We start from the raw sequence: 11,920 nt of genomic DNA on the forward strand, positions 1-11,920 counted from the left end.
AACGCCTAGAAAGAGATGTTGTTGTCTTGCCTATATACTGGGTTTTTTGGAGCTTACAGTCCCCAAGTGGGCATTTGAAGGCATAGACGACGTTAGTCTCTTTTAAAGCGTTCTGTTTCGTGTCTGGAGAGTTTCTCATGAGTAGGCTGGCCGTTTTTCTGGTTTTATAGTAAATCGTCAGTTGTATCCTCTGATTTTTGTCTGTAGGGATAACGTTTCTATTAACAATATCTTTCAGGACCCTTTCCTCGATAGATACAGCGATAGCAGGCGGCTTGACGTTTGCGAGGCACTACACATCAAGAAGTCAACACCAGCAATCAACAGCCAATTATTGCACAACTATATTCTACCCACCTCAAGACTCCGCTCCAATATAGAAGCATCAAGAAATATGGACCAATAGGCTTTCTACAAACACTTCTATTCAATACCCATTGTTTCTGTTCTGTCTTGTGTTGATACTTTTAATACCCTATTAATATCCTCTAGTGTTCTGTCTTGTGTTAAATGCCACATCATCCTTCCCACCTCACTCAAATGTAATGCCACATCACCCTTCCCACCTCACTCAAATGTAGATATAAAATCAGGGAAATGCAAGTTCTAATCAGTTGTGTATTTGTGAAGTCTTTGAAAATGTAATAAGTTTTACGAAACGCGCCCGTGTCGCGTCAGACTAGAAATAAAAATGAATTTTGGAGAAGTGATTTTTGATTTACCTCCAACAGTGAAGCATAATGTACGAAAGATTGAGAAAATTCGTGTTAAAATTATTAATCTTACTTTTTCGGTCATATTTAATAATATATATATATATATATATATATATATATATATATATATATATATATATATATATATATATATATATATATATATACAGTTGTGTGTGTGTGTGTTTACTAGTTGTGTTTTTACGGGGGTTGAGCTTTGCTCTTTCGGCCCGCCTCTCAACTGTCAATCAACTGTTTACTAACTACTTCTTTTTTTTTTTTTTTTTCCACACCACACACACACACACCCCAGGAAGCAGCCCGTGACAGCTGACTAACTCCCAGGTACCTATTTACTGCTAGGTAACAGGGGCATTCAGGGTGAGAGAAACTTTGCCCATTTGTTTCTGCCTCGTGCGGGAACCGAACCCGCGCCACAGAATTACGAATCCTGCGCGCTATCCACCAGGCTACGAGGCCCCTGTGTGTGTGTGTGTGTGTACTCACCTAATTGTACTCACCTAATTGTGCTTGCGGGGGTTGAGCTCTGGCTCTTTGGTCCCGCCTCTCAACCGTCAATCAACTGGTGTACAGATTCCTGAGCCTATTGGGCTCTATCATATCTACATTTGAAACTGTGAATGGAGTCAGCCTCCACCACATCACTTCCTAATGCATTCCATTTGCTAACTACTCTGACACTGAAAAAGTTCTTTCTAACGTCTCTGTGGCTCATTTGGGTACTCAGCTTCCACCTGTGTCCCCTTGTTCGCGTCCCACCAGTGTTGAAAAGTTCATCCTTGTTTACCCGGTCGATTCCCCTGAGGATTTTGTAGGTTGTGATCATGTCCCCCCTTACTCTTCTGTCTTCCAGTGTCGTGAGGTGCATTTCCCGCAGCCTTTCCTCATAACTCATGCCTCTTAGTTCTGGGACTAGTCTAGTAGCATACCTTTGGACTTTTTCCAGCTTCGTCTTGTGCTTGACAAGGTACGGGCTCCATGCTGGGGCCGCATACTCCAGGATTGGTCTTACATATGTGGTGTACAAGATTCTGAATGATTCCTTACACAGGTTCCTGAACGCCGTTCTGATGTTAGCCAGCCTCGCATATGCCGCAGACGTTATTCTCTTTATGTGGGCTTCAGGAGACAGGTTTGGTGTGATATCAACTCCTAGATCTTTCTCTCTGTCTGTTTCATTAAGTACTTCATCTCCTATTCTGTATCCTGTGCCTGGCCTCCTGTTTCCACTGCCTAGTTTCATTACTTTGCATTTACTCGGGTTGAACTTCAACAGCCATTTGTTGGACCATTCACTCAGTCTATCCAGGTCATCTTGTAGCCTCCTACTATCATCCTCTGTTTCAATCCTCCTCATAATTTTTGCATCGTCGGCAAACATTGAGAGGAACGAATCTATACCCTCTGGGAGATCATTTACATATACCAGAAACAGTATAGGTCCAAGGACTGACCCCTGCGGGACTCCACTTGTGACGTCTCGCCAATCTGAGACCTCACCCCTCACACAGACTCGTTGTCTCCTGTTGCTTAGGTATTCCTCTATCCACCGGAGTACCTTCCCTCTCACTCCAGCCTGCATCTCCAACTTTCGCACTAGCCTCTTGTGTGGCACTGTATCAAAGGCTTTCTGACAATCCAAAAATATGCAGTCTGCCCACCCTTCTCTTTCTTGCCTTATTTTTGTTGCCTGGTCGTAGAATTCAAGTAACCCTGTGAGGCAGGACCTGCCATCCCTGAACCCATGTTGATGCTGTGTTACAAAGTTCCTTCGCTCCAGATGCTCCACTAGTTTTTTTCGCACAATCTTCTCCATCAGCTTGCATGGTATGCAGGTTAGGGACACTGGCCTGTAGTTCAGTGCCTCCTGTCTATCCCCTTTCTTGTATATCGGGACTACGTTAGCTGCTTTCCAAATATCTGGCAGTTCCCCTGTTGCCAGTGATTTGTTATACACTATGGAGAGTGGTAGGCTCAGTTCTCTTGCTCCTTCCTTTAGAACCCAAGGGGAGATTCCATCTGGGCCTATAGCCTTCGTCACGTCCAACTCTAGTAAACACTTCCTTACTTCCCCACTGGTAATCTCAAACTCTTCCAGTGGTTCCTGGTTAGCTATTCCCTCACTTACCTCTGGAATTTCTCCTTGTTCTAAGGTGAAGACCTCCTGGAATTTCTTATTCAATTCCTCACACACTTCCTTGTCATTTGTAGTGAATCCTTCCGCCCCTATCCTTAATCTCATAACCTGTTCCTTTACTGTTGTTTTTCTCCTAATGTGGCTATGCAACAATTTAGGCTGAGTCTTTGCCTTGCTTGCGATGTCATTTTCGTATTGTCTTTCTGCCTCTCTTCTCATCCTGACATATTCATTCCTGGCATTCTGGTATCTTTCTCTGCTCTCCAGTGTCCTGTTATTCCTATAGTTTCTCCATGCCCTTTTACTTTGCTGCTTAGCTAGCCTACATCTTTGATTAAACCATGGGTTTCTCATCTTCATTTCTCTGTTTTCCTTTTGGACTGGGACAAACTTGTTTGCTGCGTCCTTGCACTTCTGCGTGATGTAATCCATCATATCTTGGGTTGTCTTTCCCCTGAGCTCTGTTTCCCATGTGTGTGTGTGTGTGTGTGTGTGTGTGTGTGTGTGTGTGTGTGTGTGTGTGTGTGTGTGTGCGTGTGTGTGAGTGCGTAGGAAGAGAGAGAAGGAGGTCAGACACAAGGCACTAAGTGGAAGACGACATAATATAACACCGATACGTGTCTCCTAAAGCTCACATCAAAAGTATATCATAAGCTGCATATTCAAGCCGGTTAACTACAAAACTGCCTTTAGAAATTCATGTAAGAAATCGTTCCGAATTTGTATATCACATGTCAGGTCTCTTCTGAAGTATTTGGCTCCAGGAGTGGAGTCCTTATGTAGCCACGCTCAAGACGAAGTTGGAGAACGCTCAAAGATACCACAAGACCAGTCCCAACACTGTGAGGTTTGAGTTATGAGGAAAGGCTAAATGAATTGAGCCTCAAGTCGCTGGAAGACAGAAATTTTAAAGTCATGATTATGACAATCAGATATTTCCAGGAATATTGATTGATGATAAAGACAGACAGACTGTTTTACACGAACGCACTAAGAAACACAACAGGTAACGAAGTGAGTACCCAAATGAGCCACAGAGACATTAACATATAGTTGTCAGTGTCAGAGCAGTTAACAAATAGGAATTGTAGTGGTGGAGGCAGATACCATACACAGTTTCAAAAGTAGATATAATTAAACCCAATAGGCTCGGAAATTTTATACCAGTTGATTGACGGATCAGAGGCGGGATCACAGAGCTGATGCTCAACCCCCGCAAGTACAATTAAGTACAATTAGGCACGTACACTACCGCCCGGCCACCACAACCTTTGTAAACAACACAATACCTTTGTAAGCATTACAATATCCGTGTTAACAATACCAAACATCTGTTACCATCACTGTACCTCCACCAGATTCCAACACCCGTGTTAGCGCAGCAACACTTGTCTTAGCATAACAACACCTGCCTGAGCACAACAACATCTGTTTCAGCACAATAACACCTGTCTTAGCACGGCATTACCTGTCTTAGCTCAAAAACACCTGTCTTAGCTCAACAACACCTGTCTTAGCTCAACAACACCTGTCTTAGCACGGCAATACCTGTCTTAGCACAACAACACCTGTCTTAGCACAACAACACCTGTCTTAGCACAACAACACCTGTCTTAGCACAACAACACCTGTCTTAGCACAACAACACCTGTCTTAGCACAACAACACCTGTCTTAGCACAACAACACCTGTCTTAGCACAACAACACCTGTCTTAGCACAACAACACCTGTCTTAGCACAACAACACCTGTCTTAGCTCAACAACACCTGTCTTAGCTCAACAACACCTGTCTTAGCTCAACAACACCTGTCTTAGCTCAACAACACCTGTCTTAGCTCAACAACACCTGTCTTAGCTCAACAACACCTGTCTTAGCACAACAACACCTGTCTTAGCACAACAACACCTGTCTTAGCTCAACAACACCTGTCTTAGCACAACAACACCTGTCTTAGCTCAACAACACCTGTCTTAGCACAACAACACCTGTCTTAGCTCAACAACACCTGTCTTAGCACAACAACACCTGTCTTAGCTCAACAACACCTGTCTTAGCTCAACAACACCTGTCTTAGCTCAACAACACCTGTCTTAGCTCAACAACACCTGTCTTAGCTCAACAACACCTGTCTTAGCACAGCAACACCTGTCGTAGGACAACAACACCTGTCTTAGCTCAACAACACCTGTCTTAGCACAATAACACCTGTCTTAGCTCAACAACACCTGTCTTAGCTCAACAACACCTGTCTTAGCTCAACAACACCTGTCTTAGCTCAACAACACCAGTCTTAGCACAACAACACCTGTCTTAGCACAACAACACCTGTCTTAGCTCAACAACACCTGTCTTAGCTCAACAACACCTGTCTTAGCACAACAACACCTGTCTTAGCTCAACAACACCTGTCTTAGCTCAACAACACCTGTCTTAGCTCAACAACACCTGTCTTAGCTCAACAACACCTGTCTTAGCACAACAACACCTGTCTTAGCTCAACAACACCTGTCTTAGCTCAACAACACCTGTCTTAGCTCAACAACACCTGTCTTAGCACAACAACACCTGTCTTAGCACAACAACACCTGTCTTAGCCCAACAACACCTGTGCAAGAACATAAGCTGGAAGCTCTCCACTTTTGATGAAATAAATTATCATTTGACATTTTAATATAATTCATTATTATTAACATTATTATTAATATTATTTATATATATATATATATATATATATATATATATATATATATATATATATATATATATATATATATATATATATATATATATATATATATATATATTAACATCAAGTAATTCTGAATGGTTTCTTATATTAATAATTCTTCTCTTAATGATGTCCGTAGTCTGAGCACTTCTTTACCTGCACTTCGCCTTTAAGACGTTAATGTTCACGACGCCAAGTGTGATATTGGATGGTTTATATTGGTTGGTATGGATTCTCAACCTCCTCAAGAGGCTATTTTGGGAGTCAATTGTTCGTTGATCGCGGGTCCGTGTTTCGTCCTCCTTGTACACCTGACAACACCTGGCCCTCCTTACTCTAACTCCCTGGTACCGTTCACAATACTTGCTCCCTAATGACATACACTCCCTAATACCACACACATACACACATACACACACACACACACATACACACACACACACACACACACACACACACACACACACACACACACACACACACACACACACACACACACACACACACAGGAGTCCCTGTCCCTGCCTTAGGTGGGGCAGGGACAGGGACTCCTGTGTCAAAGACCCCTGACTTTTGGTCCCTGCCTTAGGCGAGACCAAAGAGCCAGAGCTCAGCCCCCGCAAGCACAACTAGGTAAGTACACACACACAGTGCACACTAATAACGCAGAGTTCAGACTCACACTACATTTCTCAAGGCAGTATAGTGTTGTAAGTTATTTCAAATCTGCCACAAGAGCTAATAGCTCGATTCAGCAGCCACAAAATAGTAAATGCAATACTGACTAAGATTTCCAGGATTATGGAGGATGGAAATTGTCACTTGTTAATATCCAAGCCATTACGACTATATTACACCTGGAAGGGGTGAGGATAAAGATTTAGGATGGGACGGGGGAAAGGAATGGTACCCAACCACTTGGACGGTTTAGGGATAATTGAAACAATTGTTCAAAAAGTGTAGTTAGTACTAACTGTTCAAAAGGCGTATATATAGGAACATGAGGGAGTTATAATATATAAACAATGAATCATTAAAGTAAGTGTTAATTAGCTATTTCGGTGTAGAGGAAATGTGGGAGGAGACACCAAAGGCCTCGTAGCCTGGTGGATAGCGCACAGGATTCGTAATTCTGTGCCGCGGGTTCGATTCCCGCACGAGGCAGAAACAAATGGGCAAAAGTTTCTTTCACCCTGAATGCCCCTGTTACCTAGCAGTAAATAGGTACCTGGGAGTTAGTCAGCTGGCTTCCTGGGGGCGGAGGCCTGGTCGAGGACCGGGCCGCGGGGACACTAAAGCCCCGAAATCAAATCATCTCAAGATATGCCTTACTATCCAACACTGACTTTGAGACAAACGTTAGAAAATACTATAGCCACAAACGTCCCTTAAAACCGGTGATTTAGTCACCATATTGTGTGCTAGTAAAATATACTGCGTCTGGGAGGTATTGTCTTAATACTCTACATAGAATACTGTGGTAATTATCAGTATCCGACACACCAACACTGCCTAACAGAAAAAACAATAAGAAAATGTGGAGCCCTGAGTCGGCAGATCCACCTTCCATGACAGCTACCAACAGACTGAAAGTTTAAAGAGCTGCCGAGCTGGGCTCCCAAACTGTAGACAGTGTTGACAGGTCGTTGTCTAACGACGTTCCTCTTGCTAATTGCAACATCTAAAACTTATCACTGGCTAGTGAAGAACAACCATCCTTTTATATTATTATTTCTATAAACTATTATTCTCCAGAACGTCTGGAGTCTTAAATAAGGTTGTTGGTGTTAAGATCTGTATGTGTGGCAACGTCGCATCAGCTGTCAACACTGGTTGAATTAACCATTATATTATCCCCTCCTGAGGAGGCCTGATAATATTATCACTTCTAATAATAAATTGTCATCAACACCTCCGTGGAAATACACATTCCGTTCACCTGGGCTCTAGGAGACTCGAACCGCGGATCCCACGCGTGTGAGGCAGAAGCTCTATCGACCGAGCTATTGAGTAGCCTTAATAAGGCTAGATTCCACAGGCAACTACTGCTGCCAAAGTGGAGTTTTCGACTGTCCCTGACTACCACCGTAGCTCTGAGGAATTAGTGAATTCCAGTTGACTCCAGTTGAGTCCAATTCACCTGGACTCGTGGAGTCCAGGTGAACTGGATCTGTCCAGTGCATGTTTTCAGTTTCATTTACATAATCCATTCAACTTCATTAATGCACATGCAATATGCAGATGAACTAACAATTCCACCAGGACTCTTTGTTCTTGTAAATCATAATGCCACAACAGCAAAACAAATTTGCATATACTAGCCAATTCCAACAACTACCAGCCAACCCAAAACATGTTTAAACCTACTTAACGAACCCCGTCTTTAAAAGGTCAACGTGAAATAAGAATGACACATAATGTTATGTAGATCAATCTCTGGGCTTGGCCAGGCCTTGCAATAGAGCTGAAGTTAAAATGTAATTATAACGAGGTTTATTAATCTTTCATAACACTCTTAACATAGTACAGAGTACACACGCACTCTCTAATACTATACACACATCACACACTCTCCATACTACCATACACACATCACACACTCTCCATACTACCATACACACTTCACACACTCTCCATACTACCATACACACTTCACACACTCTCCATACTACCATACACACTTCACACACTCTCCATACTACCATACACACATCACACACTCTCCATACTACCATACACACATCACACACTCTCCATACTACCATACACACTTCACACACTCTCCATACTACCATACACACATCACACACTCTCCATACTACCATACACACATCACACACTCTCCATACAACCATACACACTTCACACACTCTCCATACTACCATACACACTTCACACACTCTCCATACTACCATACACACTTCACACACTCTCCATACTACCATACATACATCACACACTCTCCTTACTACCATACACACATCACACACTCTCCATACTACCATACACACTTCACACACTCTCCATACTACCATACACACATCACACACTCTCCATACTACCATACACACTTCACACACTCTCCATACTACCATACACACATCACACACTCTCCATAAAACCATACACACATCACACACTCTCCATACTACCATACACACTTCACACACTCTCCATACTACCATACACACATCACACACTCTCCATACTACCATACACACATCACACACTCTCCATACAACCATACACACTTCACACACTCTCCATACTACCATACACACATCACACACTCTCCATACTACCATACACACTTCACACACTCACCATACAACCATACACACATCACACACTCTCCATACTACCATACACACATCACACACTCACCATACTACCATACACACTTCACACACTCTCCATACTACCATACACACATCACACACTCTCCATACAACCATACACACATCACACACTCTCCATACTACCATACACACTTCACACACTCTCCATACAACCATACACACATCACACACTCTCCATGCAACCATACATACATCACACACTCTCCATACTACCATACACACATCACACACTCTCCATACTACCATACATACATCACACACTCTCCTTACTACCATACACACATCACATACTCTCCATACTACCATACACACATCACACACTCTCCATACTACCATACACACATCACACACTCTCCATACTACCATACACACTTCACACACTCTCCATACTACCATACACACTTCACACACTCACCATACAACCATACACACTTCACACACTCTCCATACAACCATACACACATCACACACTCTCCATACTACCATACACACATCACACACTCACCATACTACCATACACACATCACACACTCTCCATACTACCATACACACTTCACACACTCTCCATACTACCATACACACTTCACACACTCTCCATACAACCATACACACATCACACACTCTCCATACTACCATACACACTTCACACACTCTCCATACTACCATACACACTTCACACACTCTCCATACTACCATACACACTTCACACACTCTCCATACTACCATACACACATCACACACTCTCCATACTACCATACACACTTCACACACTCTCCATACTACCATACACACTTCACACACTCTCCATACTGCCATACACACATCACACACTCTCCATACTACCATACACACATCACACACTCTCCATACTACCATACACACATCACACACTCTCCATACTACCATACACACATCACACACTCTCCATACTACCATACACACATCACACACTCTCCATACTACCATACACACATCACACACTCTCCATACTACCATACACACATCACACACTCTCCATACTGCCATACACACTTCACACACTCTCCATACTACCATACACACATCACACACTCTCCATACTACCATACACACATCACACACTCTCCATACTACCATACACACATCACACACTCTCCATACTGCCATACACACATCACACACTCTCCATACTACCATACACACTTCACACACTCTCCATACTACCATACATACATAACACACTCTCCATACTACCATACACACATCACACACTCTCCATACTACCATACACACATCACACACTCTCCATACTACCATACACTCATCACACACTCTCCATACTGCCATACACACTTCACACACTCTCCATACTACCATACACACATCACACACTCTCCATACTGCCATACACACATCACACACTCTCCATACTACCATACACACATCACACACTCTCCATACTACCATACACACTTCACACACTCTCCATACTACCATACACACATCACACACTCTCCATACTACCATACACACATCACACACTCTCCATACTGCCATACACACATCACACACTCTCCTTACTACCATACACACATCACATACTCTCCATACACACATCACACACTCTCCATACTGCCATACACACTTCACACACTCTCCATACTACCATACACACATCACACACTCTCCATACTACCATACACACTTCACACACTCTCCATACTACCATACACACATCACACACTCTCCATACTACAATACACACATCACACACTCTCCATACTACCATACACACTTCACACACTCTCCATACTACCATACACACATAACACACTCTCCATACAACCATACACACATCACACACTCTCCATACTACCATACACACTTCACACACTCTCCATACTACCATACACACTTCACACACTCTCCATACTACCATACACACATCACACACTCTCCATACTACCATACACACATCACACACTCTCCATACTACCATACACACATCACACACTCTCCATACTACCATACACACATCACACACTCTCCATACTACCATACACACATCACACACTCACCATACTACCATACACACATCACACACTCTCCATACTACCATACACACATCACACACTCACCATACTACCATACACACATCACACACTCTCCATACTACCATACACACATCACACACTCTCCATACTACCATACACACATCACACACTCTCCATGCTGCCATACACACTTCACACACTCTCCATACTACCATACACACATCACACACTCTCCATACACATACCCAAGATAGGTTTAATGAGACAAAGTGGGGAATTCTTTAGCTCTGCCAATCGAGCAGAAGATTAATTCATTAATGTAATTATTTGTACGTGCCAGAGAGTAGTGTACGTGCCAGAGAGTAGTGTACGTGCCAGAGAGTAGTGTATGTGCCAGAGAGTAGTGTACGTGCCAGAGAGTAGTGTACGTGCCAGAGAGTAGTGTACGTGCCAGAGAGTAGTGTACGTGCCAGAGAGTAGTGTACGTATCAGAGTAGTGTACGTGCCAGAAAGTAGTATACGCATCAGAGTAGTGTACGTGCCAGAGAGTAGTGTACGTATCAGAGTAGTGTACGTGCCAGAGAGTAGTGTACGTATCAGATTAGTGTACGTGCTAGAGAGTAGTGTGCGTGCCAGAGAGTAGTGTACGTGCCAGAGAGTAGTGTACGTACCAGAGAGTAGTGTACGTACCAGAGAGTAGGTCGATCACTTGCCGGAGTCCTTCCTTGAAACTAATCAAATGTTTAAAAAGTAATTTTACCCATAAAGATTTTGATTTTCACCGGTGAGCGTGTTAGTATGTGTCCCTGTGTGTGTGTGTGTGTGTGTGTGTGTGTGTGTGTGTGTGTGTGTGTGTGTGTGTGTGTGTGTGTGTGTGTTAGTGTATAGCTTTGTGTATCTCTCATTTAGCCTGCATGTGGGTA

This window comes from Procambarus clarkii, chromosome 25, assembly GCF_040958095.1.
Source record: "Procambarus clarkii isolate CNS0578487 chromosome 25, FALCON_Pclarkii_2.0, whole genome shotgun sequence".
Classification (NCBI taxonomy): Eukaryota; Metazoa; Arthropoda; class Malacostraca; order Decapoda; family Cambaridae; genus Procambarus; species Procambarus clarkii.